Below are 24,624 nucleotides of genomic sequence, written 5' to 3' on the forward strand. Positions count from 1 at the left end.
ATTCTTTATCTGAACTGTCATCATACTTTCCTCGCCTAGGATTTCTATCATTGTCCAAATTCTAGTTTACTATAAACACTTGCAGAATTTTCATGGTGACTGAGGGTTTTTCTCATCTGAAACTCAAGGATTTTTGCCAAAATATAAATATCTGGGATGTGGTTCTCTCTATATGGTTTTTCCCCTCTCCCAAGGCTCTTCCATATCTGTGTACAAAACTAAGGAGACAAAAATTCTTATTCAAGATGTAAATGGTGATTGATCAAAACAGAAAAAAAGAGAGAACACAAGGGCATGGACAACAGTGTGGTGACTGCAGTTGGGGGTGGGGGGGAGGTGGAGGTGGTAGAGGGCATAGTGAGGATAAATGGTGATGGAAATAATAAAATTAAATTTAAAAAATTTTAAGATGTAAATGGTAAACCTCAATTATTTAGGGGTTATTATAAAAATCAATGAATTAAATTTTAGATAATTTCTGGATAGAGATCATGAAAAGGAAGCTAATGACCAATCTGGAAAAGAGTAAGATGCCTTCCATTGAATCACATGGGTGGGTGTGGTCCAAAGGTAGAGTTTGCAGAATTGCCAAAACTCTTAGCAATCAAAGAAGCTAGAAAAAGATGGGAATTGTAAGGTAAAAGTCATGGACAATAATCTGAATAATTCACAAAATTGAAAGTGAAAGAGGAAACTGAATTAAAAAAAAAACATTAATGCAGTTTAAATAACTGTTTATTTAATTAGTTGAACACTAAGTTTATCAGAAAAGGGACAATAGTCAGGCCAGAAAGGACATAAGAAAAGAGCAAGCAAAACAAACAAAAAAAAAAGTTTATGTGTTCAGAAATCTGAATAGGGAATCCAATCAAAATAGATAGTTAGAAATATAATTAACTATTGATAGTTATGCCCATTAACCATACACTAATGGTCAGGTGTTAGAGGAAGGAAGGTTGGATATACATATGCCACTGTTAAAAGCATAATGACTGAAGCCAGACTGATTGAATTCAAATCCTGGATCTGCCATTAACTAGCTGAGCAATTTGGACACATCACTTAACCTTCCCATGCCTCAGTTTCCCTAACTATAAAAATAATAGTATTTACCCCAAAAACTGATTATAGAACTAAAGGAATATATACATAAGCACATTCTAAAACAGTTTTTGACACATAGTAAGCACCACACAAGGACTTCTTATTGTTGTGTTACTATTGGACAAAAATAAGAAACAAGAAGGAACTATTTAGGTGTTGACTTTTGTAAAGCCAAATTCCTTAGAAATAGCAATAGAACTCAAGACAACTTTAACTGAATTTTCGGGATAGAAAAATGGGGGAAAGAGCCAAAGGGAGAAGGAAAAGGATGGGGATGCCTTAGAAATAATTTCTGCACAGTTCACATTTTTTCAGGGTTGGGTCCAACCAGACCCTTTATCTTCACATTTTCTGCACTTCAACTCCTGTAATGTGAACTGAAAATGCAACTCATACCTACCACCCTTCTGGAAGTCACATTGGATATTTGCTGTTTGTAACCAACATTTTTTTAACCAAATAAAGTTCCAGTTTTCTACTCTTTGTCTGAGTTTACCCCCAATCTCCCTAAGAGACAGCTGAGATTTTGAAAAGTAGAGATGGGTAGAAAATGTTATCAGTGGGAAGGGAACAGCCTGAGCAAAGGCAGCAAAACCTGGAAACATGAGGGTAAACCAGAGCTTATATGGACTTGAATACATGTACATCTAAGGAATGTAAAGGAGAAAGGGTAGAAAGGATGGATAGCAAGGCAAGAACACAGTGCTTCACCTGGGAGACAATGCAGGAGGGTATGGGGGCATGTTCAAGAGATTGCTGGGTAGTATTCATAGTATAGAAGCAAAAGGTCTAGGAGTCAGAAGACCTGTTCAATAACAAGATATAACCTCGCTCATATCACTTCATTTCTCAAATCTTCAGTTTCCTTATTGTTTCAATTTTTAAAAATGTATAGAACTTCTGCTATGTGCCAAACATCATGCAAGGCCCTCTAATGGATTAAAAATTGAATGGAGGCATCTGTGCAATTAAAAAGTCAGATCAAGAGACCTGTTTTCCCTGTTCCAAGTCTAACATGTCATGATAACTATAATCAGGAGCCAGCCAGTTGGACTCCCAATCCTGTTAATGAAGGACAAAATATTCAACAAATATTATATGTAGTCTGTAGACATTGAACTCTGAAAATTTTTGTTACAACCTACTCTCTTACTAGCCTGGCAATCTTTTGACTTTCTCCAGGTAACTAAGCAGGTGAAGAAAACTTGATAAAGAGTTATTGATTCCTTATGCTGCCTAAGAAATTAATGACATATGAGAATGAAAAACAAAACAAAACACAAAACAAAAGGGAAGTGCAATATATTGATATAATGACAATCAGGAGGTGCTTTCTCTTGTCCAATTTTAATCAACTTTTGAAATACATAAGTAGAGATTTAACTGGTTGGTTGATTAATTATTTGTCAGTTTGTGTGTTTTCAAGTGATTTGTGATTTTAAAAAAAAATGTTTTTCTCCTTTCATTTTAAGAATCCCTGGCAAGTTGACATACATATGGTGAACATATGGCCTTCTCCTAATTGATTTAATTCAAAAGAGGACCCAGGGGAAAGCTCTAAGCACTATCTGTTTGAGAGCTTTGGGGAATGTTTATTTCAGAGTGAAGAGTGTAAGTGCAATCCCATCAGAGCAGTGCAATTGAAACAGGTTGGGCAGTACCCGCACACGGCCGGAAGCATCGTTGGTATAAATCATTAGGATAATTTTAATTCAAGGTTTCTGATTGGGCAGAATAACATAAAATACATTTTTTAAATACAAGTAGTAGTTATTGATTGTGGTGTTTATTTCATGTGATGTTTATTTTAAAAACTGTATGAAATTTCCTCCACTTGTAAAACTGTCACTTCCCAGGTGAAACTGCATTCATTGCCTAAAGAACCAGCACCACCCATTTAGAGATGAACTTGATTACATTCCACAATGAGCTTGTGTTTGCCTAATGCATCCTCCACCTGAAAGAAATAATGCTGTAGCTAACCTACTACGGAAGAGATGGTGCAATCGACTGCATTCCTTCCCTGCAGCCTGCTATAAATAAAGCCATGTGTCTACCTTCTGTTTGCTAAATGGCTCCTAGATGATAGTAATCCAGCTGCAACAAAACTAAAAGCAAATTGAGTTCACTCTCTTAATTGTCCTCCCTGGTTTGGCTCTAACAATAAAGTCAAACTACCTGGCATCAGCTGATGATGGCCTTATTGATTTGGAGCCTATTTAAATTCTAAATATTGGATTACTGGACTCAATTTTTAAAATATGACATCTGCCCATAGCCCTATCAATGTCTTTGTGTCAGTTATGCCTAATCAAAGTCTATTTTATCATGTGACAAAAATAAAGAACATATTAGATATAGCAGTCCTTCTGAGTCAGGCATGGTATTTATATTAAATATATATTTTATATATTTTATACAGTGTGTATATGTATATATACACATCTTTATATTATACATATATGTATGTGTTTATAATATATAGGTGTGTTTTTTATTTTTTGCCTCTTTAGCCTTTCCCCTGGCACATAATATGTTTCTAATAGATGTTTGTTGAATGAATGAATGGCACTTTCCATGGTTTACATAAATAACTATCCATAAAAAATTTTTATAGTGGTAGTGGCACTATTACTGATAGTAATGTTACTATTAATAGTATAGGTACTATTAATTGAACTAATACGAAGTCCAGGCACTAATGAAAATGTACTTTGAACTAAATATTGTCTCATTTAATTCTGATGATTGTCCTATGAGATCTTGTTATTCCCCAGATTATAGATCAGGGAGTTGGGGTGTGAGGAGGTCACACAACGCACTTAAGAACAAATAGGTTATAATAATACTGAATCCAAATACTCTTCTTATAACTACCAAACTATTTCAACTCAGGGAGTGCACTGTCATTTCCATGAGATTGAAGGCTATTTTAGTTTCAGCAGTCTTATTTCACTTACAGCTTCCCTCCTCTCATGAAAGTTAATCTATATATATTAAAGACTCAGACTGAATGACTGAACAACCAACTGGTTGCTATGATGTGCACTGACCACTAAGGGACAGATGCTCAATGGACAGAATTCGCTTCCTCCTGTCTGGATCAGGTTTGTGGAGATCAGGCCAAAACTGGCTATCCAACGCCCCCCAAGGGGTCCCAGATTGCGAGAGGGCACAGGCCAGGCTGAGGGACCCTACAAATCCGTGCACCAAGCTCTAGTATGCATATAAGATCTTTGGTTAATCACTTCCCACTTTCCTCTTCCTCCCTTCCCTATGAGATTTATCAGTCTGTTTTATATTTCCATGCCTGTGGTTTCCGCTCCTGCATTGAGCATCTGTCCCTGGTGGTCAGTGCGCAGATAGCTACTGGTGGAAGAGTGAAATGATCACCTGGTCTGCCAGTGACTTAGGCTTTTATATATAAATTGCTCTAGAAAGTTGTTAATGACTCCATATCCATAGACTATATAATTTCTGCATTGCCATACCTCAGTAGTCAGCAAACCCGGCTCATGAGTCACATGCAGCTCTTTGGCTCCTTGAGTGTTCTAATGCCACTTCTTCAAAATAGACTCTCCCAGACCAAAAACTGACTTCTGCACATGGGCCATGAAGTTTCAATCACACTATACGCACACGCGGTATTTTGTGGAAGAGCCACACACAAGAGGCCAAAGAGCCGCATGTGGCTCACAAGCTTCGGTTTGCTGACTACTGCCATACCTAAAATGGTTCTTTAACTTTATATAATAATAGGAATATTATAGACTCAAAATAGAGATCTCAGGTGGATGTCATCTTTATTTGGGAATAAAAACAGAATTGGGATCCATCACTTTTTTTTTTTTTTTTATCCTCACCTGAGGATATTTTTCCACTGAGCTTTTAGAGAGAGTGGAAGAAAAGGGAAAGACAGAGAGAAACATCGATGTGAAAGAAACACATGAATTGGTTGCCTCCTGCACAGGGCCTGCCCAGGGCCCAGGCTGGGGAGGAGCCTGCAACCAAGGTACATGCCCTTAACTGGAATGCAACCTGGGACCCTTTCATCTGCAGGCCACTGCTCTATCTCTGAGCCAAACTGTTTAGGGACATCACTTGTTTTTGAGTCTTTTCAGAGAAGCCCCTCCAAAGTCCTTTCAGTTTTCTCCCATGAACATGTCCTTAGTTTATAGGCAAAATGATCACCCATTGACGTTTTCTGGGCAGCATAGTTTTAAATATTCTTTTTCATAGACTACATTAGCACATTCAAGTTGGTCAGACACTGTGTTCCAATTTGAGGTTTGAAAGTATGGCATAGGACACACATAATAAGCTAGCATCATAAATTGAATATGGCTCTGTCTCTATCCTGGTATTGCACAATATTTTGAAGGGAGTAGGACAAGATTGATCAGACTACAAGGGAATTCACACCATGGATGCTAGTGATCCTGTTTAAAATACCCACCTCTCTAAGAAAAGACAATTCAAGTAAATATTTGTATGGTGAACAATTTACATTCTTCCTTTCCCATAAATGTCTACCTTTCATCAAAGGTCCACTCATCACCTGCACAAATTGCAGGTGTTGAAGCCAGGTCCGTGACCCTGAAGACCATTTTTGCCATTTCTGAATGACCTGTGCATCCAAAAATGTGCCCTATGTCTACAAGCAGTTGAGCTTCTGAAATTCTCTCTAAGAACACAAAGCATATGCCATGCAGCTGGCTCACATATCACCCCGTGGTGTCAGACAACTGCTCTCTGAAGGGCCCTGGTTTTCTGATCAGGAGACACCTGTCATGCTGGTCACGCTGTGGGGAAAGCATGGAGCTGGGATACTAATAACCAGGTTCTGGGTCTGACTTGGCCACCAGGAATGTGTGGGCATGGATTAGTTCCGTTGTTCCTAGGCCTCTACTTCCTCACTTGACAGGTGATTACAGGAGCTTTAAGGCCCTTAGTTCTAAACATCTGTGATTATATGATTTTACAATCTAACAGGATAATAGGAACTTGCTCAATATACTCTAAGAGCTTTTTTTTGGAATTCTATTGATTATTAGATACCTTTAGAGCAGTGGTTCCCAACATGGGGTACACGCCCCACTGGGGCAATCTGATTTTTAAGGAGGGCAATTGAGAATGAGTTATTAACAGTGAATTTTTTGCATTTCTTATGGTTCTAGGGACCTCATATTCAGCATAGGAATATATATTATGACATATTTATGCATTTCAGTTCTCTATTATATGTTTTGAAACTTTATTTGCTATTTTTTCATATCACTTCCTATTATTATTTTTTTAACAATTTCTTAGTGATTTCTTTCCTAGTACTTCAACTGTCCTTTCATTCTTTAATTTTTCTCTTTCATGGATGCCATGTTCTTTGGAAGCTTGTTTAGATCAAGTTAATGGCCTTTTAGGCTTCCTCAACATGAATAGGAGTTCACTTTTTTAATAATAAGAATTTTATATCATGGGAGGAGGGGCATCAGGATTTTAGAGACACTTAGGTGGGGCATGGCCAAAAAAAGGTTAGGAGTCACCGCCTTAGAGAATTTTACTTGCAAAAAATTACTTTAAAATTGAGTTTAAACCCACCCTCCAACAAAGCTATGATACACTATGAACATGATAAACCGCTATGTACCTTTTTACAAGCACAGCCCTCCACTGGCCAATGTACAAAAACTTGACATTCAAGCATATACTTCACTTCTGCAAATTTGGTTCAGCAGATTCATAATAAACTAGTATAAAAATAAGGTTAGACAAACATTTTTATTGATTTTTAGAGAAACAGAAAGGGAAAAGGAGAAAGAAACATCGATCTAAGAGCAAAACATTGATTGGCTGCCTCCTGGATGCACCCTGGCGATGGAGCCCAAAACATGCTCATGTGCCCGGATGCGAATCGAACTGTCAACATTTTAGTTCATGCGATGACACCCAACCAACTGAGCCACACTGGCCAGGACTAGATGAACTTATTATATGGTAACAAAGAACTGGAGGAAAATAGAAAATGACTTTTCTATCTCATTGACATATTTTGTCGGAGTGGGTGGGATTCCTTACCCAACCAGGACAAGTGGCAAGAAGCAGAGCTACCCAGGAGCCTCCGAGAAAGCTTCCTGCAGCCTTTCAGAACTATCTTGGGTCAAGGGGATGTGCCCCCTTAGCCAAAAATGATCCCTCCAGGGTCAAGTTGACCCCTTTCTCAGAAGCAGCTCTGATTTAAAAACTAAACAGAAGAGTGCCACCTCCTGAAGCACTGGGCCTTCATGTACCATGGCATCCTTAAAGCATAGAAAAAAATAACAAGAATTAATATTTTTATGATCACTTACTCTTAAGAAAGCAATTTCGCCTTCCCAATTCAAACTTTACCCAGTGAAACTCAGAAGACATCTCTCGTGGCACAGGTGTTTGTTTTGCTTTAGTGTTATAATTTTCTCCACACAGGAAATATTAAAGGGACACAACAGAGTGCAAAATCCAATGTTAACCAAAATCACAGTGCTTGACATGCTGGAAGCTTTTAAAATGTTTTCCAGTTTCAGCTACAATGAGGAGCTGCACAGGCTGCACCTGTAAATCCAAAGCATGAAATGGAAACAGGCAGCCATTCATCTGCATTCCACAGGGAGCTGTAAAACTGTCCTGGGACATGGTGAAGAGGTGGCTGCTGGTGTTTCATAGTAGAAAGTACTTTCTAACATGGAAAAATACAGGTGGCAAAAGTCGAGGCATAGCCAGGTTTAACCCCTCAAAAGCAGATACTTGTGGATAGAAGCTATTAAACATTTAGCTTTCATTAGGACTCAGAGTCCCTCTTTTAGTTCAGTAGACCCCTCCTGCTACTCAACTTTTTACTCAGAATGGATCCTGTAGGCAACCTCTCCTTACTCTGGTACCTTCTCCATAACCCTTCCTAAGTTTCCTCTTGTCCATCATCAACTCCAGAGTCTCCACAATCTCTCTCAGTTGTCTTCAGTAGTCTGTTTTGTCAATAATTATGAATACCACTCCCTTTCACTCTGAAAACCATCCTGTTTTGGAGGATTAAGTATATGGTTGCCCTCTATCTTGACTTCTTACCTTCTTTTTAAAAAATATATATTTTATTAAATTTTTTTTACAGAGAGGAAGGGAGAGGAATAGAAAGTTAGAAACATCTATCAGCTGCCTCCTGCACAACCCCCACCGGGGATGTGCCTGCAACCAAGGTACATGGGCTTGACCAGAATCGAACCTGGGACCCTTTAGTCTGCATGCCAGCACTCTATCCACTGAGCCAAACCAGTTAGGGTTCTTCCCTTCTTCTTTATGTAATATCTGTAATTTCTATTTCTGCACCATCAACATACCATCCTATATAATAAAAACCTACTATGCAAATCGACCAAATGACAGAATGACCAGTGAAATGATCAGTCACTATGATGCACACTGACTACCAGGTGCAGACGCTCAACACAAGAGCTGCCCAAAACCTGCAGGCCCCAGGCCACCCAACGCAGGTGCCAGGAATGGGCCCCTCTGATTGCCAAGATAACTGGTGGTGTTGGGGGCAGAGCTGATGAGCAGGCAGCGCCAGGCCAGCAAAGACGAGTGCCAGTGGGGGCCCCCGATCGCCCCACCAGTTGCCCCACAGATGGGCCCTGATCGCTGGCCAGGCCTAGGGAACCTACCCATGCATGAATTTTTGTGCACCGGGCCTCTAGTGTCCATGAAAATGCCTACCAAATATTCCTCTAGTCCTGAGCTTCCTTCCAAGCTTCAGACAGACAGCTCCATTTTAGTGCTATACATATCTATTCGAGAGTCTTTCTAGAACTATAGATTCAACAAATAATAAATTAAGTCACCTGCCCTTTTTTCTCAGTCAGACAAGTTACTCTCTGGCATTGTAATTTCTGTTTAAAAAAAAAAATCCAGCCGGGACCGGTTTGGCTCAGTGGATAGAGCGTCGGCCTGCAGACTGAAAGGTCCCAGGTTCGATTCCGGGCAAGGGCATGTACCTTGGTTGCGGGCATATCCCCAGTAGGGGGTGTGCAAGAGGCAGCTGATCGATGACTCTCTCTCATCGATGTTTCTAACTCTCTATCCCTCTCTCTTCCTCTCTGTAAGAAATCAATAAAATAAAAAAATAAAAAATAAATAAATAATATATATATATATTTATTTTTTTTTAAATCCAATAAAGTTCAATTCTGTAAAGTCATCTTGTCAATGGAATCATATAAATTTACATTTCCTGTAAATTCTTCTGGATTAGGATGTTTCAAACCTATGTTTTACTTTTCCCTCCAGTAGAAGCACCTTAAACCCTAATCTCCTTTCTCTCAGACTATTACAAAATACTTACTTATTGCTGCTCAAAAATTAGCAGTGATTCCAAACTAACATAAACCCCTTAGCCTGGCTTTCAAGGCTTTGAGTATTATAGCTTCAACTCAACTTGCTGATCTTTTTAGCTCTTATATTCTGGGAGTTTATGATTCTATTAGGTCTAGTAATAATTAATGTCGTTTTCTAATACCTTTTTTAAATCGAATTTATTTAAACAATACAACAAAATTTAATCAACAATATAGTTGCCGTTGTTTTCTACTACTTGTGCCCAACGCTCAGGGAGCATTTTAATCCCTCTGTTGTAAAATTCTTGTGATTTTGATGCAAAAAATTCGGTCAATGCATTTTTGAGGCATTCTTTATTATTAAATTTTTTTCCAAGAAGAAAGTTTTGCAAAGAACGAAACAAATGGTAATCGGAAGGGGCAATATCAGGAGAATATGCAGGTTGAGGGAGAACTTCCCATTCCAACTGGCGCAGTTTTTCAGCAGTGATTCTTGCAGTAAGCCGTCGTGCGTTATCGTGGTGAAGAATTACACCCTTTCGATTAATCAGCGCGGGTTCTTTTTCTCTTAAAGCTTGGGCTAACCTTTCCAATTGGGCACTATACACTGCACTTGTAATGGTTTGGTTAGATGGTAAAAGTTCATAATGAAGAATTCCTTTAAAATTCCACCAAACACACAACATCACTTTTTTCGCATGCAAGTCAGGTTTTGGCGTGGGCTGCGGAGCCTCATTTTTGTCCAACCATTGAGGCCGCCTTTTCAAATTAACATACAGCACCCATTCTTCATCTCCGGTAACAATTTGCTCTAAAAACGGCAAACGGTTTTGACGAGAGAGGAGCGAACTGCAAATTGTGACTCTTTGATTACGGTTGTTGTCCGTCAACTCATGAGGAACCCATTTTCCAAACTTTTGGACTTTGCCAAGTGCACGCAATTGATTGGAAATTGTTTTTTGTGAACAATTTAAAGTTGTCGCAAGCTCTTGTTGGGTAATTTGAGGATTTTGCACCAAAAGAGCTTGAAGAGCTTCTTGATCAAAATTGGACACACGGCCTCGACCACTCTTGTCATCTAACGAAAAATTTCCCTCATGAAATTTCTCAAACCAACGCTGGCATTTTCTGGCGCTAACTGCATCTTGACCAAGAGCACTACAGATGTTTTTTGCAGCCTCACTTGCTTTTCTTCCTAATTGGAACTCGTAAAGCATGCAGTGCCGAATATGCTCTTCATCCGCCATCTTCTTAGCCCTAGTTTTGCAACAAAAACCAAACCAAACACAAACTTTTTCAAGCAAAACTTGTTAATTGCACTTCACACGTTCTGTAGATACCACGTGTTTGAAGGTTATGTCAATACAAGTCAACGCCAAGCAAGATTTTAAACGAATGTTTAAAAACGACATTAATTATTACTAGACCCGATATATAGCCTTCCTTATTTCTCAGTAGTAACCCACTTGGTATTCTGGGCATCAGGTGTACTCATCTACCAACAAAACAGGTTATACTCTATTTCTGAGAATAATCTATAATCCCTTAACCATATAGCCTCATCTGTACCATTTCCTCAGCCTGGCATATCCTCATCTCTATTTCTACTGTTGAACTCCATCCATTCTTTAAGAACCTATGAAATACCACTTCCTCAGAAAATCATTGTTTCTCCACTCTCCCCCAAATCAGTAGTGTTGGTCTCTGGTCTCCATCTTCACCACTATTATCATCATTATTTACAGAACCCTATATTATAATGGCTTCTGAAGGCTCGACCTCCTTTCAATCATAGCCACCTCCAGATGCATTTACTGTATTGAGGCCAGACTGATTTTTCTAAAGAGAAGCCTCATCATAGCACCCTCAGGCCTCAACGTGGTTAAGACCTTGAAATTAGCTTCTGCATTCCCCTGAAACTCCTACTTTATGTCCAAGGTCCTTAAAGTGTCAAGTCATTTTCCTCCTTTATTCACAGATACCTCTATTTATCTTACCTGAACTCCGAAACAGAACACAATTTAAAAGCTCCTCACTTCCTCCAAAATAAAAGTATAAACAAACAAAGAACAGGCAAGAGTAACAACAACAAAAAAACAAATATGCAAAAATTCCAGAAATTGCCGAAACCGGTTTGGCTCAGTGGTAGAGCGTCGGTCTTCGGACTGAAAGGTCCCAGGTTCGATTCCGGTCAGGGGCATGTACGTTGGTTGCGGGCACATCCCCGGTAAGGGGTGTGCAAGAGGCAGCTGGTTGATGTTTCTCATTGACATTTCTAGCTCTCTATCTCTCTCCCTTCCTCTCTGTAAAAAATCAATAAAATATATTTAAAAAAAAAAATTCCAGAAATTTCAAAATGTGCAGCTCAAGAAAGTTATAACACTTATTGGCTGTTTCTAGAAATTACATGTTCTTATTTTGGAGCAATGGTTTCCCTATCCCCAAATCCTCCAATAAGCTACCAGGTTTTTTTAATTTTTATTTTTTTACCAAACATATAAGTTCAATTTAAAAAGCTCCAAACAACACTTTAAAAATCATATCAATTTTTATTAATGGGGACACCTGTAATAGTGCCAACAATAAAAAAAAGAATAGTGCATATTATAGAAGATTAAACTATGCGCCCTTTACTTAACTTATTCTTTGAATAAGATTAGAATGACAGTTACGATAGAAACTTTGAGTCATCAGTCTAATAGAATTAAATGTGTCAATCTTATTGAGGTATTTGCTATAATTTTTATAATTTAGGTATTTGTTAAAATAGTATTTGTCCCATCCCTACAACTGTACATATCAGGCATTTTTGCATTTTGGGATTAATTTATTAAAACTCATCCTTGGTTATATTTGGCTCTGAACTTAGATCTATAGAAATCTGTTTATTCAGTATTCAACATTCAATAAATCTATTGAGCTATTAGTATGTACTAATGCTATACTAGTCTCAAGGAAATCAATAGTAATGAAGACAAAGAATGCCCATGATTTCATAAAGCTATATTCATATGTTTGTATTTTACAGTGGGGGAAGACAAATAAAGGGTTTTATTATAAAATAAAAAGTCAACACACACAAATGACAATAGAAGTTACAGTAAGCGCTATGGAAATAAAAAACAGTGTAGAGGGATAGGATATGATATGATAGGAAAAGGGCTGATGTTAATAGTAATAGTATTTATAGAGTGCTTAGTATGTGATAGGCACTCTTTTAAGTACATACATGTACACATACCTACTTAATCCTTACACTAACCTATGAAGTAAGTACTATTATCCTGTATTTGAAAGACTAAGAGTCTGAGACACAGAAAGTTACTCACTCAAGGTTTGCCTTGCTGGTAAGTAACAGAAGTGTCAGCTCTTCCCGAGCTGTTTCCAGAGTCTAGCCATCTTCCTGCCTCTTAGACATGAATGGGACCCAACATGATGGTGATGGAAAAACTACAGTCAAGTGGAAATATCTTAATATTAAAATATCTCAGGATGATGTTTCTATCTCTACCATATTGTCAAAAATGTAAATCCAGAGATTGTTGGTACATTCTTCTCTTCTCTTGAAACATAAAAGGTGAAAGAAAAAGCAGATAGATGAAAGGTAGAGTTAGAAATTTAACTGTGCTCAAGAAACATTTTCTGATAAAAAAAAATAAGAGTTGATTGGCACTACTTTTAAGTGAATTCACACGCTTGTTATCTAATTAACTACATTAGAGTAACAATGTGACTAAATTAGGGTAGTCTTTTTGATGAGTGATAGACAAATGTAAGTAAATCTAAATTATTAAGAGGAATAAAGGCATGAATACAGGCCAATCACTAATAGTCTATTGTACTGATGATGGCAGGAAAATAATTTACCACTCTTTAAATGGCAGTCAACTAACTTCACTTACAACGTATTGCATTAGTGAGGGTGTGTGTGTGTGTGTGTGTGTTTTGTTGTTGTTTTTGTTTTTCCATTTAGCTTTCTTTCTTCCTCTAATGTGCAGTGACTTCTTTTTCTTATTTTGAAAAGGTCAATTTTCCTATAGATGAAAAACTTTGATATTTGAATTATTGCTTACCTATGCTCAGACACACAAGATTTGGAGAAATATTTGTTCCAAACATTGCATAAGACAGTCTGATTAGTATCAATACTTTGTCACTCTGACAAATATAAAAACAAAACATGTAGAAGCAGATTCAGGGGTATGGTACTGCATTGCCTACAATGCAATGATAGCAAGTAAATCTTATTAAAATAGGTATTTAAAATTATTGTAACCAACAGTCATGTATGTGCAATATCCCACTTAACTTTATGAGCTACCTTTATAGAATTGAAATAACTGTTTCATTCTTAAATATTCCACATAAAACTACCACAGTTTGACTCCTATGCAAAAGGCTCTAAGAATATTCTGACATATTTACATGTCAGTTTTACAGGGTGACTTAATTTTAAAAAAGAATGTGGTAGCATAAAAAGCAGATAAGGATTCAGGTCTATAGATCTTGTATTGTACATATGACTTTCACCAGAGTGGTATGCATATTAAATTTTAGTGAACATTCTTATGTGCATAAATAAAAACATACATTATAAGGAGAATAAGATTTTTGAAATTTAAGGATTCAAGAACTCTGTAAGTAAAAAACAAACAACACATTCTGTGTTGTCAGCCAATCCAGAGTCTGCTACATGTTGATAGCAACCCTGATATCGAATAAACATAGAAAATAGACGTGTGAATTCAGACCCACAGGCACGCACCAATACCCCAGACCAATGTGGATATAGGCAACCCTTTATGTCTGTTCTGACTTCGGCTTTTGCAGCTGCTGTTTTCTCAGTGTTGTCTCCGGGGCAGTTTCCTGTTGCCATAGCTGATGGCCTGCCCACGCCTGCCTGGGCCTTTCAAGTGTCAACACTCCCAGGCCGGCTGCAGTGGTCAAATGCTTGTTAATGAGATATAGCAGCTGGGTAGGGGTGAACCACTGAGACAGATAAAGGAATGCCGCTGGTGCAGGAAGCAATGCCTTTTGAATCTTTTCAGCAGGGTGAAAGCTTTCAAATCAAAGAGGGTATGTTGTATTCATTAATAAACCCAAGTTCCCATGCAGTCACATTAAAGGCAGCAGTTTAACTTTGCATCAGACAGGTGAATGTCCCCCGATTTTCCCCGGAGAGACAATGCACCAGAAAACAAGGGCTTGCAACAAAGCAGGACTTCCTCATCCGTGGGCCTGACGGACTGCTAAACCAGGCAGGGGTTTCTGCATTTTCCTTCAGTTTATCCTTTGTCCGTGTGTTTGTTTGTGTGCACACACACTCGCATGCGTGTTTCAAAGCTCATAGCAACCATTCCTGCTCCCTTCTCTGGAGCCCCCTTTAGCCAAAGTGTCTCCCCCCTTCCCCCCTCCTCCCGCCACTCTACACACCCTCTTTTAAAACCTGGCTTTCAAAAACAGAATTAACAACTTAACAACTACTTGTGAGGAAAAAATACAGAGGTGTGGATGTGGGCACAGACTTCCTTTGTCTCAGATGGACTGTGACTGTACACCCCCAACCACCTACCCCCATCCCACCCTGTAGGTGAGGTTGTTTCTTGGAGAGGGGGGAGGGGGAGAGGGGAGTGGCAGCATCCTGAGATGGCTCCAACAGCTGGGGAAGCCCTGAGGGAATTACAAAAAAGGATATTGAAAGCATCTAAGTGGCAGGGAGTCCTGATGATAGTGCTGAGGAAAGTATTATGTTTAAGTGCATTTGCTAGAAAGTTGGACTCACAGGGGATCAAAATAGCCACAGTAAATAGCATTAGAGATGGATTATCTATTGTAGGGTTGTTTGAGAGAATTCAGAATGAATGACACAATTTTAAAAGCAGGGATCTGTAATTTGTACCAACTGAGATATAGAGTCTTCTTGTGTCTCACTGTGTCCATTTTTTTCAACAGTCTTATGAATTAGCTAATAATTCATCAGAGCTATCTAAGCCCTACAAAACAAAGGCAATATTTATGTATTGTCCTGATAATATTTCTAACTGCAAAGAAGACCAACTACCCAAGGAAATTAAACGAGTGAAAGAAATGCATTTTTCAAATTATTTGTTTTTAAAATATTCAAAAATTGATTTTGAGCCTCAATTCTTATAAGAAAGTCTTTAACCTAATGAAAAGAGAACTGTATACCCCATTTATTAGATGCTTATAAATAATTCAGGCACCAAGGTAGGTAAACACATTAAAAATCTATATATATAAAAGCCTACGCAACCAAATGACCAGTCAACTGGTCTTTATGATGTGCACTGTCCACCAGAGGCAGATGCTCATCACAGGAGCTTCCCCCTGGTGGTCAGTGTGCTCCCACAGTTCAGCTGACCTACCCATCCTGTTGGCCCACCACCCAGGCAGCAGCCACTCACTCCCTCAGTAGTCCTGCAGGTCCAATCTCTGGAGAACAGGCCAGGCACTGATGGACTGACACCACCAGCACTATCCCAACAGTTCCACAAGGAAGAAAGTGTCCACCAGGTGGCTTCTAACAACCAGCGTGAACTTCAGTGGGATGGATCCAGATCCCTGGCCAGCAAGGGCATACCACCACCAGCCCAGGGGGAAGATTGCATCCCGCCCCCGCCCCCAAACACACACACACACACACACACACACACACACACACACACACACACACTCCCCTTGGGATGGGTGCCAAATGCAGGCTTATGGCTGGCAAATGTCGCTGATTCATTGGGACAGACTGAGTGTGAGCCCACGGTAGGCACAGCAGCACTAGGATGAGCAGGAGTGGCCGGAGGCATTGGACTGCTGGTTTCAGCCCCATCCCCATAGGCCACCCTGAGGGACCCCCCACCATGCACAAATTCATGCATTGCGTTTCTAGTGTATACATAAAAATCTATATGTATAAGGCCCTAGCCGGTGTGGTTCAGTCAGTTGGAGCATCATCTCATACACCAGAAGGTGGTGGGTTTAATTCTTGGTCAGGGCACATACACACAAAAAGTACACACAATTTCTTTAAATGTTAAGATAATTTCACTCCATCCATGTGGTTGCAAATGGTAAGAACTCCTTCTTCTTTTACTATAGCGTAGTATTCCATTGTGTAGATGTACACAATGAAATAAGCCAATCAGAGAAAGATACATATCACATGATCTCACTCATTTGTGGAATATAATGAACAACACAAACTGATGGGGGAAAAAAGTAGATTCAGAGACAGAGAAACATCAATCAGAATGTCAAACCTCAGGGAAAGTAGGGGACAGTGCGGGTAAGGGATAGAGATCAACCAAAGGACTTATATGCATGTATATGAGCCTAATCAATGGACATAGACAACAGGGGGTGGGGCATGAGTGGGGGGTGGGGGTAATGAGGGAATAAGGACACGTATGTAAAAATAATAATAATTTAAAAAAATAAAAAATCGCCGGGACTGGTTTGGCTCAGTGGATAGAGCGTCAGTCTGCGGACTGAAAGGTCCTGGGTTTGATTCCGGTCAAGGGCATGTACCTTGGTTGCGGGCACATCCCCAGTAGGAGGGTGAGCAGGAGGCAGCTGGTCGGTGTTTCTCTCTCATCAATGTTTCTAACTCTCTGTCCCTCTCAATTCCTCTCAGTGTAAAATCAATAAAATATATTTTAAAAAATAATAATAAAAAAAATAAAATAAAAAATTTAAAAATAAATAAACAAATGTCAAGATAATACTGTGGATAATTTTATAAAGCCTTTTTTTAAAAACTAATTAGGGACCTGAACTTGTGGAGAATATATATTAATTACCCAAGGCCGATAAATAACTCATAAATAAATTTTAAAGTAACACTTTACTTTGCCTGCACTTTTCATTTTGCCATATTGCCTCCCTAAGCTAATTTGGGCCACATCATTCTGACCTATGGGGTATAATCTGATTTAAATAAACCATAAACAACAAATTCAGAATACTCACTGCTGTTTGTAAGTGCATATGTGAATGGTGTGATATGTATGGGTGTGTTTGAGAGGGCAGGGAGATGCTTTATTAACAAATAGTCCAGAAATCCTAAATAAAAATGACATACAGGTCTTCCATGAAGCCTGTGTTCCCCTTAAATTTAGCCTAGAGGGGACTGTGGGATATGTGATATTTATATTCCATATGCCATGGGGCTATGTATTTTTATTGAGCTGCAGAATGGGATTTGAATGGGTGGAGAATTGAAGAGGAAAAAGGGTCAGGTCTGGCGAAGGTCCTTGATTAGAATCTACGGAAAGTCTCCTGGGGACACCTTCTGTGTCCAGTCTCTCCTTGATGGCAGGGTAGGAGAAGCCTGCCTTATACCAGGGATCCAGGAGATGCCACACAGAAAAATTCTGCCAAAACTTAACATTGACTTAGAAGACATTGTCCAGTGGTTGTTTTTTTTTAAAACCTCATCTCCTTCTGCCTTCACCCCAAGTTCTGAATGCCTCCAAGGAGCTGCCGAGTCTTGTCTTTCCGGCAGCAATAACAGTGTGACTCATCAGGAGCCAGTGCTTCTGCCCTGGCACCCAGAAATTTGCCTCCCATGGCAGCATCCTGTCCGACCACATCAGGTGGCCCAGCGGACATCCACAGCAGGCTGCGGCACTCCCTCCCGCAGAGGGTGCAACACAGAAGCACATGCCCTGACCCAAGGGGCACCCTGGACCTGCACACTTCTACCTGCATCTCTCTGCCTTTGAATTCATTGGACTCTAAGGTTCCTTGGAAAGGCAAAACCCTAAACAGCACAAAATCATTACAGCCCCTTCGTAAAACAAAACAGAAACCTCACTCCCCAGAGCACAAGTGCACTTAATGGGAGTTTGGCATTTGATACAGGACTGCATTTTGTTCTTTTCTTCTCTGCCTTCCCCAAACCACCTCATTTCTTTGGCTTTTTTTTTTTTTTTTTTTTTTCTAAGAAGGTTTTGACTTAAAACTGAAAATATTCTAAGTGACAAGTAAGTAGCCCCTTCTCAAATAAAACCTGCAATAACGTGCCTGGATTACATTAAGGAATGCTGGAGGGGATCCCAAAAACCAGTGTTTGAACAGTCAACCTGACAGGATCCTAGGACACCACTGAAAGGGCTCCTGTTACTTAACTGACTTGGAGGTAATCAGGGTAATCCGCATGACAATACATTGTCTGACTTCAGGAACCTGTTTGGAAGGGGGAATGGGGGGAGGAGGGCAGAGGGGGCAATGGGACTGTCCCAAGCCTCTGCCTTTCCCTGTGGCTCTGCTTTTAAGCAATAGGAAGCAAAGAGTTTCATAGAGTGACATAGATTTATTAAAGCGAATAAGCTTAACATGGAGATAAAAACAGAGAAAACCATAAAAAGCAATCAATACCGCTAACGCCTGAATCCCAGTAGTAGTGAGGGTAAGTTTTTTTTGCAGGAAAACCAGATTGGTCTAGAAGGAAGCTTTGGGGAAATGTTTGAACTAGTCTCAAAAGAATGAAAACGTTTCTAAATGAGCCCTTTGACTAGTTTTTCTCTTGGGCAATGTGAAAATCAAATGAAGGAAGAGAGGAGATAATGGTTACATCTTTTACAGGTAACTTAAACTTTCCTGTGGCTTTTTTAGCCTTCTTGCAAATTTGTCTTCAGACACTTTAAAGCATAGGAATGTAAGAATAGACTCTCAATGACACTGAACTGTCTGTCACCTCCTGGGTGAAGGTTGAATCGGTAAGTAACACTATCAGTCAGTCTTAGTACCAACATTTGTGTCTTTTGTCAAATGTCCCACCCACTCAAAAAAAAAAAAAAAAAAAAAAAAAACACAAAACAAAACAAAAACCCTCTCAATATTTGCCATGGACACTTTTTTAAAACAACACTTCTGTTTAGAGGTTCTTGTTTGAAAATATTTAATCAGAAATAAAGGTACATATATTTACAATCTGGCTTTATTTCATTCCAGGTCATGCTGCCCATGAGAAGGAGGGCTGATAGCAAATGCCACCCTTGTTTATATTTCTATCCTGTGGGCAAAACTTAAGAAAATCAAGGGGGCTAAAGGGAGGGAAAGGAAGAGCGATACTTTGAGAATTAGAAGGCATATTCTATATAATTTTGAGTGAGATAAAAAGTCTTCAATGGCTTGAACTGCAAGATGGTCCTGTTGACTATCAGCATAGGCTATGGTTAGATTACTAAATCTTATCTCTTGTTCAAAGCTCCACTTCAAAGGACTACTATCAACTGTTCAAGTAGATAGCAGAAACTTGCAATGCCTTACAGCCATGGTCAGCAAACTGAGGCTCGTGAGCCACCTGCGGCTTTTTGGCCCCTTGAGTGTGGCTCTTCCACAAAATAACATGGCCTGGGCGAGTCTATTTTGAAGAAGTGGTGTTAGAAGAAGTTTAAGTTTAAAAAAAATTGGCTCTCGCTGAAACCGGTTTGGCTCAATGGATAGAGCGTCGGCTTGGGGACTGAAGGGTCCCGGGTTCGATTCCGGTCAAGGGCATGTACCTTGGTTGCATCCCTAGTAGGGGGTGTGCAAGAGGCAGTGATCCATGACTCTCTCATTTATGTTTCTAACTCTCTATCTCTCTCCCTTCCTCTCTGTACAAAATCAATGAAATAAATAAATATATATATATATATATATATATATATATATATATATATATATATATAAAAGTTTTTAAAAAATTGGCTCTCAAAAGAAATTTCAATCATTGTACTGTTGATATTTGGCTCGGTTGACTAATGAGTTTGCCAAACACTGCCTTAGAGCATTCAAGAGTGAAGAAAATATGAAAGCATTCCTTCTCGGCATAGAGGTAGGTTTGCTGCATGTTGAAGAGAAAATGGCTGCTAAACCAATCACAGTCCTAAAGTGTGGTGAGTGAAAAGGGACAGAATAAGTCCCTGGGAAACTAAGGAACTTAAATAGAAGTTAGAGTAAATCTGTGTTGGAGGAAACTGAATTTAATTCTAAACTGAAAAAGACTTAGATATTGTATCACAGTAAAACCATTCAATTGGTTCCAGTAATTTTCTTAATGATTCTCACTCATTCAACAAGTATTTATTGAACAACTATTCCCTTCCAAGCTTTGTTAAGTTGTTGGAAAAACTGCAAAGAACAAAATAGCTGACAATAGAGCCATCACAAAGCTTATATTCTAGAGATTATTAGCATTTTACTACACATTCAACACAGCCATACTGAGACTACAAAGAGTTGCCTTAGTCAATTATTCTGCGTTCCTGGCTGGTGGGGCTTAGTGGTTGAGCATCGACCTATAAACCAGGAAGTCACAGTTCAATTCCTGGTCAGGGTACTTGTCTGGGTTACTGGCTTGGTGGGAGGTGTACAGAAGGCCACCGATCAATGATTCTCTCTCATCATTGATGTTTCTATCTCTCTCTCCCTCTTCCTTTTTCTCTGAAATCAACTATATATGTATATTTTTGGAGGGACAATTCTGGCTGTTTTTCTCTAATCATTTAATAAACTTGAACTCTTATGATTAATCTAACCTATGATGAAAAGACTCCTAAAGGTGTACTATTAATCACAGCTCAATTTTATGGTGTGCATGTGTGTGTATGAGTGTGTTTGGAAGAAGTCCTTTTAAAATTCATAATTCAGAAAAATTCACAGAGAAGGAAGTTATTTGGAGGAGAGGGGATTGGCCTTCCAAAATCATAGTTTCCAGAGAGCAGTAATTTATCTTCTAGAATCCCCTAGGGCATCTTCTTCAGGGCCAAATGGTTGAAATTCACCCAACTCAAGTCAAAGGAAGAATAGCATTTCAATTATGCACCGAGTACAGGAAATTTATAATGAGGACCAAGTCCAAGGATATAAGCCTAGGAGTTACAAAGGAGAGACTAAATTGAGAATTTAGCTGGTTATTGAGTACTACTTCACCTGAATGTTGTTTTGTACATTGTTTTAATATTTGTTTTATAATAAAACTTGAATTCAAAAAGTAGAATGGCAGCATCCTTTTGAAAATATATAAGCTGTGACTTGTTACATTTTATATAAACTCTGGAGCAATAATAAAATAATCATTGGGACAAATTCTTATCTTTAAAGATAAGGAACAAAGGATTAAATACAGTACACTGTATTTTCAAGTGCTAGGACAACAAGGAAGTTCTCTGTAAAAAATGCCCATCTGTTTGAAGCACTTTCTTTCATTTCTGTACCTTTGCCTTGTATTGGACTCTCCCCTCGGCAAAGCTCTAAAAGGTAGTATGTGACACTTGGTTTTCCGACACATTCTCTTGAGGGACCTAATAACTTTTCCTCCAGTTATAGACGGATTGCACCTGATTTTATTATGCAAAACATTTGCTTTTGTAAGTCAGTGTGAGTATATCTGTCCTATATCCTCTTTCCTTCATACAGCACACTCAAAAAATAAAAATAAAAACCGAGATCAGTCACAGACTAATCCCAAAGGAGGAAGTCAACCCTTTGATTTTTATCTAAGGTAAGCTCCAGTATAAACAATGTTCAGTTGTTCACACTCAATTTCAATTTCAACCATCTAATTTCAAAATCAAAATTTATAAATTTTACTAGGGTTGCAACATAAAAAGGCTATACTTCATTTTTCTAAATTTCTTTAACAGACATCTTATCTATTCCAAACTAATTTCTTAACCATCTGTTTTGATTCAGTGAGTCTTGCTGTTGGCTTGCATTGAAATTTTTGCTCCAAAAGTGATGTTACTTTTTTTCTTCTAATTGGGTCAACATAGTAAAGGGATTCAGGACATATTCTTTACACAATAGAAACAGCCCAACTAAATAATGCATACACACACACACACACACACACACACACACAAAAAGTCTCCTTTGAAAATTATTAAATAAAACATGTTGTTGCTGAGTGGTCAAAGGTCTATATTTGAAGCTGTTAGTCTTCTAGTCTATATGATATTTTAGAGAGTTCATTGAAATCTAGTGGGTAGAATAGAGCATCATCTTAAGTTGTCTTGAGAATCAGGAAACATAAAAGCTAAGTCCAGTTGATGGAAATGTAGCTATGCAACCCACTGTCATCCCAGGGGATTGAACCATGAGTTATATAAATCGTAAAGATGGTTGATGTAATCAGATTAGACATGCCAAAGTGTAATTTAGCAATCACCTATAAACATCCAGCCAAAGTCCATATTGCCTCAGCTCTCCCAGAATCTAACTGATTCTTGGGAGGCATTATTGAATACAGGTGTCTGTCCCTCATCTAGAAAAATAAGTTAACAATATTCCAAGCTTTCAATGAAAAGTTACTTCAAAATAATTCAACTGTAATAGGATTTTCTCTGAAAGTTACCCTTACAAGCATAAGCTGTTTCATGCATGTAAGCATTGTTCGATTTGCAAAAACTTGAATTGCATTCAATGTTTCAGCAGCATATTCATTGTATAAAAAAACAGATGATATGTGAATTAAAATCTCAACTTTTATTGAATGTTAAGCACAGAATAGCTGATTGGAGAAGAATCTAGCTTCAAAACCTCATATTACACAGAACAATTGAGAGCAAAGGATATTCAGTCTGACCACAGCAGTCATGAATTTTAAATAGGAAACACAATTATCATCATAGCTTAGACTCCTAAAACATAGGATGTCTTAACCACTACACTTTTTTTAAGCTATATAATGTTGACTATGGTATATGGATCATTCAACAGTCCCAATTCAAGTCTGATCTTTCCCTTTCTTATCGAGAGACAATTTGATTTTTAAGGATCTAAGAGTACTTAAAGTATCCAAAGTATTTTAAGAAAACCTTTGGCCCATGTCAATAGCTAACAGTTGCTGCCACCTATAGGCCCAATCTCAAGAGGAGCTGGGACTTGAACAGAGAGAGGCTTGCAAGTTTCAAAGGCACAGGTTAGCAAAGCAAGTTTTTGTGTTGTTTTATTTTCATAGAAAAAACAAAACAAAAAACAGTTGGTACCCATAGACTATTGATACAACTCCCTGAAATACTGGAATTAGATATGATACATTTCATTAGTTTTAACAACCACTATCTCTTTAAACTACTTTGTGAGGGGCAAGAACTTTAAAAGAGCAGGAACTTTTAACATCCATTCCTCTCACAAACCAAACAAATAAAACAAAATTAATCAAGTTATCTAGGTCTTCAGTCACATGAAATTGTGATGGTCATGTCTATACAATGATGGGAAAATAAGTGACAAGGGTATATTTTCTCTTCTGTCTATTAGCATGTATCCCATGTGAAAGTCTGAAGTTTTTTTTTGCTCAATTCTCTCTTCTGGAGGTTTTTTAAAATCTTCTCTGTGAAATAGACATTTATCCTTCTAAAATTTAAAATGACATTTGAAGGTAGTCATTATTATCTCAATTTTACATACATAGATGGAGAAATAGATACCATATATATTTATAAAAATGTTAACCTGTTAAATCCACTAATTTTATTATATTCTGCAAGTCATTTCATAATTTAACTTTGTCTCAGGATTGGGCAACAAAAATAAACAAATTAGACTAAATCAAACTAAAAAGCTCTTGCATAGTAAAAGACAGCAACGAAAAACCTACTGAATGGGAGAAGGTATTTGCAATTAAATATTGAACTAGGGGCCCACTGCATGTATACCTTGAAAGGAACTGTGGGCTGCGAGGCTGCAGTGGGCATAGGGGCAGATCTCAGCCCATCTTCTGCGCCCTTGCCCAGCCCCTCCCGCCACGGCCCCCACTCTCCTGTCTGCAGGCAGCCCCGCTACCGCCGCTGCACTGGCGGCATTGGCCCTGCTCCCACCCGCTAATGGCGCAGAGTGATCAGGCCAGCACCGGGCACCAGCAGTGGGTTGAGCTGGACTGGCACCAGCAACGGGTACAAGTGTGGGGTGGGACCACAGTGCACAGGAGCAAAGAATTTTCAGTAACCACTAGAGGCTCGCCCTGATGACAGCAACCGGTGCCCCATCTTGGTCTGGCACCCCCCGCTCACCTGCTCCACCATCCCGCCGTGGCCAACAACTGCCATGTTTCGTGCTCTGCTGCCCACTGCCAATGCCCGCCATGTTCCACGTGTGCCCACTCGTGGTCAGCACACATCATAGCAACTGGTTGTTCAGTTATTTGGTTGTTCCACCATTT

This window comes from Pipistrellus hanaki (genome assembly GCF_964339955.1).
Source record: "Pipistrellus hanaki genome assembly, chromosome: 3".
In the NCBI taxonomy this organism is placed as follows: Eukaryota; Metazoa; Chordata; class Mammalia; order Chiroptera; family Vespertilionidae; genus Pipistrellus; species Pipistrellus hanaki.